The sequence below is a fragment of the Danio aesculapii genome, chromosome 20, assembly GCF_903798145.1.
Source record: "Danio aesculapii chromosome 20, fDanAes4.1, whole genome shotgun sequence".
In the NCBI taxonomy this organism is placed as follows: Eukaryota; Metazoa; Chordata; class Actinopteri; order Cypriniformes; family Danionidae; genus Danio; species Danio aesculapii.
The window spans coordinates 42171847-42182881 of record NC_079454.1 but is presented as its reverse complement, the minus strand read 5'-3'; positions in this window follow the sequence as shown (position 1 = coordinate 42182881).

Genomic DNA, 11035 nt, shown 5'->3' with positions numbered 1-11035 from the left:
CTTCATACTTTGTATGGAACATACACATTTTTACTCCAGACAAAAAAAAAATACAAAATGAAAATACCAAACAATTGTGTAATATAGTTCAAATATGCCTATTAGACAGAGGTTCAGCAGTCTTTGACTACATTTGTTCTCTTCAATAGGGAAATACTTAGCTAATATGTAGCTTAGATTTACATTAGACAAATACATTTTTTTAATTCTTATTTATTTATTTATTGTTCTGTCATTTATTTTCAGTGTAAATATATTACTTTCGTTTAAATTCCAAAAACCGTGATTATTCCTCAGACTATAATCAAACAACCAAAAGGTATAATTGTTGCATCCCTAGTTTCAACCAGCACACGTCAATGAAACTGCTATAATTGACAATGCCTGCAAAAGTTACATGATGATTTGTAGGAATGTTTATGTTTTTATAGGACAATGTAGTAATGGTGTTGCTAAATGAATCCGCATTTTTGAACAATTCAGTTGACTGAAAAAAAATGGATGAAAATGCATTGGCTGTTTCTCAATATGCGTTCTTCAGCGGTCTTGCGTCCTTGTGTTCTCGTGTAACGTCATCATCAGCTGCCAAAGTTCAGTTCCAATACTCAAAACCGCAAGAACAGAGGACGCCTGAAACTTCCCGGATGTGATCTTGATATCGAGGACGCACCGATGCAGACTTGAGCACCGAACTCGCTCTGGAAGTCCCAGAAGTCATTGCAACTGGAGGTGCGAAGCGCAGCATTTTATTTAAATTTATAATTAAAGTTCAGAGATATCACTTATTTTATCTCAGGACTTTCCCTAAATGAAACGGTGAAAGTAAAAATGACCATGAACATCTTAATAAAGGAATAAACCCATTAAGGGTGTTTGTTTGCTGAAATTCGTATTAAAATCTGTTTTATTCATACTGTGCAACATATATTTATAATGTTTTTATGCATAGTATATATTTTGAAAAGGGAAAAAACAATAAATTGTTGTATGAATGCTGTCATGTTTAAATAATTTACCATTTAAAAACGTGTGAAGGTCATGTGAGCGTCAGGAAGAACGCAGCATCTCATTTCTCAGAGGACGTGTTCTCTGCCCTCGCGGTCTCCCGAGTTCATTTTTCCGAGGACACCTGGCAAGACCGGTCTCCACAAGAACGCAAGTTCTTGGAATTAAGAAACAGCCAATGAATTTCTTCAAAATTTGTTTGTTGCATACAATATTAGGCTATTTGGTCTGAAAATACTGCATATACTCCTCATCTCAAATACTGTTTTCACTACTACAGTGGTGTGAAAAAATGTTTTCCTCTTTACTGATTTCTTCTTTTTTTTGCATGTTTATCACACTTTAATGTTTCGGATCATCAATCAAATTAAAAGATAATACAAGTAATCACATGAGCTATATGAGGCATATTCAGACATAAGGTCTTCTATAACAAATTTCTATTTCATAAAGATGGTTGCTTTTTACAATCCACAATAGAGCCCCAAAACGTCACAAAAAAATACCAAAACCCAAATACCATACACGGACAAGTAGCTGGATTTCCATTAGTCTGTGTTAATATGCACTTTGAATAAAAATCCCTTAATTCACAAACAAGCCTTTACACCTGATTGACTTTTGGAAAATGGTTATTGCAAATAACGAGAGATTGAAATGCATTTGCGGAAAGACATAGCGAACATTACACCTATGTGACCAATCAGCTGCCTGGATTATGCTTGTCTTGTTTACTATTGGTTACTAGGTTATCAATACTACAGGCAGCAGCTCTAACAACTTGACGAAAACACACCTAATTCATTCATTCATTCATTCATTTTCCTTTGGCTTAGTCCCTTATGTATCAGGGGTTGCCACAGCAGAATGAACCACCAACTATTCCAGCATATGTTTTATGCAGCAGATCATAACTCAGCCATAACATCCAGCCACAAGTCAGTACTGGGAAATCTAATTCACACTTGGGATTTTTTAGTTTTTTCCAAACTTTGAAAAAAGCTCACTTGACGTTAGGATAGAAACCCAGCTAGTGTGTCTGTAATGCACAAAGAGACTGATGCACAAAAAGACCCCAAGTTGTTAGGTCATGTATCAACACTATTGCAGTGCCTCGTCCAATCAGATTTGAGCACCAGAACACATTGCTGCTTTATAAAGTCATTAACAGCTCATTCATTCCAACAAAGCAAGAAGCAAGACGTCTGCTCGTCCTATAGAGAGAAGGCATTTGTCAGTCTACATAGCAGATAAGAGTTCATTTTCAGAGAGCTTGACTGTAATCAGCTGACTTTCTTTGGGACTTGAAGAAAATGGATGAACTCATGGTGAACTCAATTAATTGCTTTCTCCAGCCTGTAAGAGTTTAATCAGGAGATGTGCACTTGCGGTCGCCTCTAACAGTAACCTGCAATTTACAGTGCTCGTCTTTAAGACTGTGAAAAGTATCACTGATAATTGTTTATTATGGTATATATAGGGTATACTTTTATTATATTAAAAAAACCCATAATATAGTCTCTCTATCTTTATGGCTGTGTTTGAAATTGGAACTATGCTACAATTTCTTAAATAATAATCACAACACTTCCTTTTAATCATTTCATTCTATCATTTTCCTTCAGCTTAATCCCTTATTTATCAGGGGTCGCCAAAGCAGAATGAACCGCCAACTATTCCAGCAAATGTTCTACGCAGTGGATACCCTTGCAGCTGCAACCCATCACTGGGAAACAGCCATACACACTCATTCACACACACTCAAACACTACGACCAATTTAGTTTTTGTACAATTTAGTTATGTATATGGATGTTTCCCAGTGATGAGTTGCAGCTGGAAGGGCATCCACTGGGTAAAACATGTGCCGGATAAATTGGCGGTTCATTCCACTGTGGTGACCCCGTATTGTTAAAGGGACAAAGCCGAAAATAAAATGAATGAATCAATGAATAAATGAATAAATGATTCATTGCATACTAACGTGATTCTGGGGTTTTCTTAATGGGGTGGCACAGAGGAGACCAAGAACAAGTCAGGGGAGGGCCATGGGAAAAGTACAATTGTTAGTATTATTCTCATCTTATTAAAGACAAAGTAATTTAAAAGAGAAGCTGTTTTTGGGCGTTATAAATGAAAATAAAAATATATAAGAATGTCACGAATAAAAAAACGTTAGTTTATTCATTCAATACAAACAGATGTTTATTTTCTGCATCTTCTAAGTGTCAGAAAGCCCACATTTTAGTGTTTACTATGTTACTGCAGACTGTTTGGGAAAGTGTTTGTGCCTTCAGCATTAATCTTTGAAACAACAGGGGGGGGGGTGGGGGGGGTGTAGGGGGGGGGGTAACAATAACAATTATTTTAAGCAGTCCTGGTCCATCGTGCCTGAATAATTATAAGCAAAAAAACGAGCTTTCAGCCTAATGCAAGGGTCTCAAACTGCCGGCCCGTGAGCCATTTATGTACAGATACCATAATCACTGCGATTGTCACTCACCACAGAGGAATTCACTCATGCAAATATGTCCGATACACTAATAATCAATATTGTTTGCAAATATTTGAGAAATATACTGAAATTACAGCTGGCTCTTTTCTGTTTCTTCCTAACTTAAAGTGTTGCTTGGTTATGTTACTTCAGTTTTTGTTTTCGGGCTTTGATTCATTGCTGAATAACCAGTCAGAGCTCTCTCTTCAGCCGGTGGTGATTCTACATGCTGAATCAGACCAACTCGATGCTACATTATCCTGATGAGAGGCAATGTGTGGAACACACCAAACCAACTAACCAGACAAACACTTACATTTACATTTACATTTAGTCATTTAGCAGACGCTTTTATCCAAAGCGACTTACAAATGAGGACAAGGAAGCAATTTACACAACTATAAGAGCAGCAGTGAACAAGTGCTATAGACAAGTTTCAGGTGTGTAAAGTCTAAGAAGCAAAGCATTAGTAAAAAAAAAAAAAAATATATATATATATATATATATATATATATATATATATATATATATATATATATATATATATATATATATATATATTTTTTTTTTTTTTTTTTTTTTTTGGAGAGAGAGAGAGAGAGAGAGAGAGAGAGAGAGAGAGAGAGAGAGAGAGAGAGAGGGCACAGTTAGTGGTATAGCCAGAGAGGCAGTTGCAGATTAGGAAGGAAAGTGGAGACTAAACAGTTGCGTTTTTAGTCGTTTCTTGAAGACAGCAAGTGACTCTGCTGTTCTGATGTAGTTAGGGAGTTCATTCCACCACCTGGGTAGATTGAATGTGAGAGTTCGGGAAAGTGATTTCTTCCCTCTTCGGGATGGAACAACGAGGCGACGTTCATTCACAGAACGCAAGTTTCTGGAGGGCACATATATCTGCAGAAGTGGGAGCAGATACGAAGGAGCAAAGCCAGAGGTCGCTTTGTAAGCAAACATCAGAGCTTTGAATTTGATGCGGGCAGCAACTGGCAGCCAGTGCAAACGGGTGAGTAGCGGAGTGACATGTGCTCTTTTGGGTTCATCAAAGACCACTTGTGCTGCTGCATTCTGAAGCAGCTGAAGAGGTTTGATAGAACTAGCTGGTAGCCCGGCTAGCAGAGAGTTGCAATAGTCCAGTTTGGAGAGAACAAGAGCTTGAACAATGAGTTGGGTTGTATGTTCAGATAGGAAGGGTCGGACCTTTCTGATGTTATAGAGTGCGAATCTGCAAGATCGAGCAGTTCTAGAAATGTGGTCAGAGAAGTTCAGTTGGTCATCAATCGTTACTCCAAGGCTTTTTACCATTTTGGATGCAGTGATGGTTGCTCCATCCATCTGGATTGAAAAGTTATTGTGAAGAGTCGGGTTGGCAGAAACTCAAGCATTTCCGTTTTCGTGAGGTTAAGCTGAAGATGATGATCTTTCATCCAGTGTGAAATGTCTGACAGGCAGGCTGAAATGCGAGCTGGAACCGAGGGATCATCAGGGTGAAAAGAGAGGTATAGCTGGGCATCATCAGCATAGCAGTGGTAGGAAAATCCATGTTTCTGGATGACTGTTCCTAAAGATGCCGTGTAGATAGAGAAGAGAAGTGGCCCAAGAACAGAGCCCTGAGGTACCCCAGTGTTTAGATGCTGTAGGTTGGACACCTCTCCCCTCCACGACACCCTGAATGACCTGTCCGAGAGGTAAGAACTGAACCATTAAATAACAGTGCCTGCGACGCCCAGTGACTCAAGCGTAGATAGCAGGATCTGGTGGTTTACAGTGTCAAAAGCAGCTGATAAATCCAGCAAGATAAGGACAGATGATTTAGAGTCTGCTTTAGCCAGTCTGAGATCCTCCACGACCGAGAGCAGGGCAGTCTCAGTTGAGTGGCCTTTCTTAAAGCCAGATTGCTTGTTGTCCATGAGGTTGTTTTGAGTAAGAAAGTCCAGGACTTGATTGAACACTACTTTCTCCAAAATCTTGGCCATAAATGGAAGCAGGGATACCGGTCGGTAGTTTTCAAGTAGCGTTTGATCTAGGTTGGGTTTCTTTAGCAGTGGGGTTACCCTAGCCTGCTTAAATGAAGTAGGGAATAGACCAGAGTCAAGAGATGTGTTAATTATGTGAGTCAGTGTTGGTATGACTGCAGGAGAAATGGCTTGCAAGAGATGAGAGGGAATGGGATCAAGCGAACAGGTGGTTGCATGGCTTGATAGCACGAGATTGGACACCTCAGACTCAGAGAGCTGGGAAAAAGAGGCGAGTGTGTGTGGTGTTGGCAGTGTATCTTGCGTGTTTGTTGTAGGTGCAGCAAATTGAGCACTGATTTTTGCAGTTTTGGTGCAAAAGAATGTAGCAAAGTCATCAGTAGTGAGTGTGGAGCATGCGGGTGGAGGAGGAGGATAGAGGAGGGAGGAACATGTTTTAAAAAGTAAGCGAGGATTGGTGGCACTGTTGACTTTCTGACGGAAGTATGTCTGCTTTGCAGAAGTGACCTCAGCCAAGAAAGAAGACAGAAGAGTTTGGTATGTTATGAGCTGTTCAGGATTTTTAGTTTTTCGCCAACTTCTCTCAGCAGCCTGAAGTTTTGAGCGATGCTCACGGAGAACATCAGAGAGCCAGGGTGCAGGAGGACTGGCCCGGGTTGGCCTGGATGTCAGAGGGCATAGTCTGTCTAGACATGATGTTAGCGTGGAGCAGAGTGTATCAGTGGCACTGTTCGTATCAAGTGCAGAGAGTTTGCAAGATGGAGGAAGAGAGTTAGAAACAATGGTGGATAGTCTATTGGGTGAGAGAGAGCGTATGTTTCTGCGAAAGGCAACTAGAGTTGGAGTGTGTGGCGGCTCAGGAGTAATGTGGATGTTGAGAGAGAGAAGGAAATGATCCGATATTTGTAGTGGAGTTACTAGTGTTTGATCAGCGAGGCAATGTCGAGTGTAAATAAGGTCTAGTTGATTACCTGATTTGTGAGTAGCAGAAGTAGGTGCTCTTTTGAGGTCAAAAGATGCAAGCAGAGTCTGGAAGTCGGCAGCTTGAGGTCTTTCAATGTGGATGTTGAAGTCACTTAGCACCAACAAGGGAGTGTCATAATCAGAAAAAGATGAGAGAAGAACATCCAGTTCATCTAAGAAGTGCCCTAATGTACCCGGGGGGCGGTAGATGACAACCACATTTATGTGGAAGGGGTGAATAATGGTGACTGCATGAAATTCAAAAGAGCTGATTTTTGGTAGGGACGGTCTCTGAGTGAATTTCCATTCTTTGGAAATCAGTAGTCCAGTCCCACCCCCTCTCCCTATCTGACGAGGAGTGTGGGAAAGAGAGAAATTAGTAGAAAGAGCTGCATGTGTAGCAGTGTCCGGTCTCAACCAGGTCTCAGTTAGAGCCATGAGACTAAAGTCAGCATGAGTGGCTATGGAGGTAATAACATCTGCCTTGTTAACAGCAGATTGACAATTCCAGAGGCCCACAGAGAGAGAGAGTTGTGAAATAGAAGATACATGAATTGATCGAAGGTTGTGAGGGTTGCGCCTGGAGCATACCTCCCGTGCTCTGCGAGGGTTAGTAACAACAGGAATTAGTAAACACATAATAAAGTGCAAGGAAAACAGTAATGATTGCAGAGATAACGTAAAATAATAAAATAAAAAGTACTCAAGTGCTTTGTCGGTGTCTTTGCTCGGTGGAGTCGCGCAGGTAGAGTCAATGGTCTTTACACTCGTCGGTCTTCACACGAGGCGGGCTTCACACGAGGCTGCCGCGATCGCTGCCGCGGTGAGACTAGTCGCTTATATACACCCCCGAGCGCTTTGCTGATTGAGCTCAGGTGGACACGCCTCGAGAGTAAAAACACCCGAAACTGCAGCGGCGGGGGCGCGAAAAACCTCCGGCTCGGCACGCAAGCTCTTACAGTAAACAAAAGGAAACAGTGGCTAAAACTTGCTAGTACTAAACACAGATAGCTGAAAAACAATTTTAAATGTCCAACAACCAATACACAACCAGCTGAAACAAGTCTAACTGTTCTCTAACCAAACACTAAACACAGATAGCTGAAAATAATTTTAAATGTCCAACAACCAATACACAACCAGCTGAAACAAGTCTAAGTGTTCTCTAACCAAGCACAGCAACTGAAAACAGGTCTAAATGTACTTACTCGGTGTTGCTCTCGATGCTAAAGTGCTTCTCCTGCTAGCTAAACCAAATGTGTTCAAATATATAGTCTTTACCTGGCGTTTGGACACGCCTCCAAAGTTACAAAACACCCGAAACTGCAGCGGCGGGGGGGCGCGAAAAACCTCCGGCTCGGCACGCAAGCTCTTACAGTAAACAAAAGGAAACAGTGGCTAAAACTTGCTAGTACTAAACACAGATAGCTGAAAAACAATTTTAAATGTCCAACAACCAATACACAACCAGCTGAAACAAGTCTAAGTGTTCTCTAACCAAACACTAAACACAGATAGCTGAAAACAATTTTAAATGCCCAACAACCAATACACAACCAGCTGAAACAAGTCTAAGTGTTCTCTAACCAAGCACAGCAACTGAAAACAGGTCTAAATGTTCTTACTCGGTGTTGCTCTCGATGCTAAAGTGCTTCTCCTGCTAGCTAAACCAAATGTGTTAAAATATATAGTCTTTACCTGGCGTTTGGACACGCCTCCAAAGTTACAAAACACCCGAAACTGCAGCGGCGGGGGGGCGCGAAAAACCTCCAGCTCGGCACGCAAGCTCTTACAGTAAACAAAAGGAAACAGTGGCTAAAACTTGCTAGTACTAAACACAGATAGCTGAAAAACAATTTTAAATGTCCAACAACCAATACACAACCAGCTGAAACAAGTCTAAGTGTTCTCTAACCAAACACAGCAACTGAAAACACTTACCAAAAGCCAGGAAAAGTGGGGTAAATAATATAACATTTTTCTCAGAAAACATATTGGTAAAGGTGCTGTTGGTTTGAAATTTTCACCAGATTTTGGTAACATCCAAAGAAATCCATATATGCAATGAAAACAATATTAATTAGTTTACAAATTAAGTTCTGTAAAATAAAAAAAATTTACACAGGAAAAAAGGATTGAACACAAAAAAGGGAGGTGTAGAAAGGCTGTGAAAGTCCAGACAGCAGTAGAAATCTCTCAGTAGTTCTTCAGCAACCCTTTGCACTTTGTCATTGTAAATTAAAATTAGCTGCTTCAGTCCAGCATCTACATTAAAAGGATGATAAAGATCAAGCTGTAGAATGGCCTAGCAAATCACCTGACTTGAATCCAATAGAAAATACAAATTAAAGCTCAGATTTGATAGACAAGACCCACAGAACCATCAAGATTTTTGCACACTGTTGAAGTCTGGGAAAAAATGTAAATAAAAAAAAAAAAAAAAAAAAAAAAAAAAATCACACCTGAGCAATTCATGTGAATTCATTCTCCATATGAGAGGTGTCTTTAAGCTGCCATCACCAAAACAGCCTTTTATATAAAAGTATTAAATACATTTCAGTAGTTCAGTACTTGGACTTTCCTTGTGCCATTTCATTGTTATTACACATGACTAATTTTTCAGATTTTTTGTTTGTTTTATTTTTATGTTTGTATAGTTTGGATTTTTACCAAAATCTGGTTCAATTCCATGTCAACAGCTCCTTTAGAAATATTATTTCCAGAAAAAATATATAACGTGTTGAACTTTTTCCCCCAACTGTATAATTAGTCAGCTAAAGATAAACAAACAAAAAATTACCTTTACAGAAACAATATTGCATATTATAGTAAAAGTTGGTAACACTTTGTAAGTGATTTGTATAAGCATGCATTTGTAAATGCATGCTTATGACAACTATCATTAAGTGTCATTCACTCAGTTATGACATTTAAAATGCAAATACAACATTGTTTGTAACTTCACATAAACAAATACATCACAACCTGTTTTTGTCTGTCATGACAACTTGACATTACCAAGACAACACAACTTGTCATACATCTGCCATAAAAATGATTGTCATGAAGCCATTATACACTCACCGGTCACTTTATTAGGTACACCTTACTAGTACCAAGTTGGACCCCCTTTGCCTTCAGAACTGCCTTAATCCTTCGTGGCATAGATTCAACAAAGTATGGAAATATTCTCCAGAGATTTTGCTCCTTACTGACATGATAGCATCAGGCAGTTGCTGCAGATTTGTCAGCTGCACATCCATGATGCAAATCTCCCATTCCAACACATCCCAAAGGTGCTCTATTGGATTAAGAACTGGTGACAGTGGAGCCCATTTCAGTACCTTGAACTTATAGTCATGTTCAAGAAACCAGTCTAAGATTATTCACGCTTTATGATAGGCCGCGTTATTCTGCTAGAAATAGCCATTAGAAGATGGGTACACTGTGGTCATAAAGGGATGGACATGGTCAGCAACAATACTCAGGTGGGCTGTGGCGTTGACATGATACTCAATTGGTACTAATGGGCCCAAAGTGTGCCAAGAAAATATCCCCCACACCATTACATCACCACCACCAGCCTAAACCATTGATACAAGACAGGATGACTCTATGTTTTCATGTTGTTGATGCCAAATTCTGACCTATCATCTAAATGTTGCAGCAGAAATAGAGACTCATCAGACAAGGCAACGTTTTTCCAAACTTCTATTGTCCAATTTTGGTGAGCCTGTGTGAATTGTAGCCTCAGTGTCCTGTTCTTAGCTTAGAGGAGTGGCACCTGGTGTGGTCTTCTGCTGCTGTAAGCTCATCCACCTCAAGGTTGGACGTGTTGTGCATTCCAAGATGCTTTTCTGCATACCTTGGTTGTAACAAGTGGTTATTTAAGTTACTGTTGCCATTTTATAAGCTCGAACCAGTCTGGCCATTCTCCTCTGACCTCTGACATTAACAAGGCATTTGTGCTTACATAGCTGCCGCTCACTAGATATTTGCTCTTTTTCAGATCATTCTCTGTAAAACCTAAAGATGGCTGTGCGTGAAAGTCCCAGTAGGTCAGTAGTTTCTGAAATACTCAGACCAGTCCGCCTGGCACCAACAACCATGCCACATTCAAAGTCACTTAAATCACCTTTCCTCCCTATTCTGATGCTCGATTTGAACAGCAGCAGATCGTCTTGACCATGTCTACATGCCTAAATGCATTGAGTTGCTGTCATGTGATTGGCTGATTAGAAATTTGCATTAATAAGCAGTTGGACAGGTGTGCCTAGTACCAAATTTTGTCTTTGTCATGACAAGAAAGACAATCATGATTGTAATGAAGCCATTATTCATATTTTTTAGACCTCAACTACAGTGATACACGCTGAATTTGTTAATTTGGACCTTGTTCTTAATATAAAGAAGATTTCACACACACGTCCATAAAATTGAACACAACAGTTTAAACCACAAAGGAATAACTCTGTACTTTTTAACAAGGTTGGTGAAAAGGTTCTTCGCTTAAAAAACCTGCCAATCATGTAAACGGAGGAATCTGCAGAGAATCAGCAGCAGTTCAGAAGTCAGCCTGACCTTTCGTTAAGTGTCTCTGGCCT